Genomic DNA, 1,097 nt, shown 5'->3' with positions numbered 1-1,097 from the left:
GAATATGCTAGTTTCACATTCAACAATTTATACACGTTTTGTTTGGCGACACGAATCACCATTCCCGCTAGAAAACAGCTCTCCTCTCCCCATACATGTATTTTTAGCCACTAAAGTAGACACACAAAGCAGAGACGTCTTTATATTTGTAAGAAATTTATCCTTTTACTTTATAATCCGTGAGCTAATGTTCTGATACACATCATGTTTCTATCATTCACCCTTCCCTCTCACGTTAGTCTCCACTCTCACGATCATTCTGTATTTTTCTGAAGTTTCTCTCTCATTTTTGCCCCTTTTTTTTTTAATGAGAACACCGTGGTCTAGTTTTTATCATTGGACTAATTATTATCTCATTGCCGGAAAAGCAGGCAATCCCAATTCACTTCCGCAGAATTACAGAGGACTTTGAAGGAGGCCTAATGGCTAGACAATTAGCTGCTCTATTGAGAACCAAAAGGCTTGCCAGTTCAAACTCAGCCCCGCAGCAGCTCTATGGGAGGAAGAAGGAGGAATCTCCTCCTGTAAAGATTAGCCCAGTAAACCCTCCCTCTCTCCCTCTGTAGTTCAGGAAGCCAGCTGGCCTGTTGCTCTGCCCCACAAATCCAGAGTATCAGGCTTGATGAGGACAAGATACTCCATAGGCCTGGTGCTGCTCCCCTGAGTCTCCATGCCACAATCGCCGATGCATCTGGACTTGGCGAATTCTGCCACTTCAGACAGAGGTTGTGAATGTGCATTTCTCATGGCCAGATTTCTCTCTCTGCTACCACCTCGAAGGTGGCCCAGCCTTGTAGGCATGGAGGTGGTAATGGAAACTAATCCCCTCTGCCAGTGTTATACACGCTCTTTTGCATCGTCCCATCCAGTCATTGGGTGGGAGTTACAGAGACTTGGGTAGAAGAGCCGTATTAAACTTCACTCTACCACACAGGACATTATAATGTTTACACCTGACCCCCCACCCCAGATAAGTGCTGAGGGAGTACAGTGACAGGTGCGTGTCTGAGGAGTATCACGGACTTTTGTTTCATACCTTTGTGCCATCTACACTGATCATTTCTCTTAGCTTTCTGTGCAAGATTGAGTGAAGTAAA

This window comes from Echinops telfairi, unplaced genomic scaffold (genome assembly GCF_000313985.2).
Source record: "Echinops telfairi isolate 266 unplaced genomic scaffold, ASM31398v2 ScPeMD7_3533;HRSCAF=4204_0, whole genome shotgun sequence".
Classification (NCBI taxonomy): domain Eukaryota; kingdom Metazoa; phylum Chordata; class Mammalia; order Afrosoricida; family Tenrecidae; genus Echinops; species Echinops telfairi.
Note: the sequence above shows the minus strand (reverse complement) of the source record.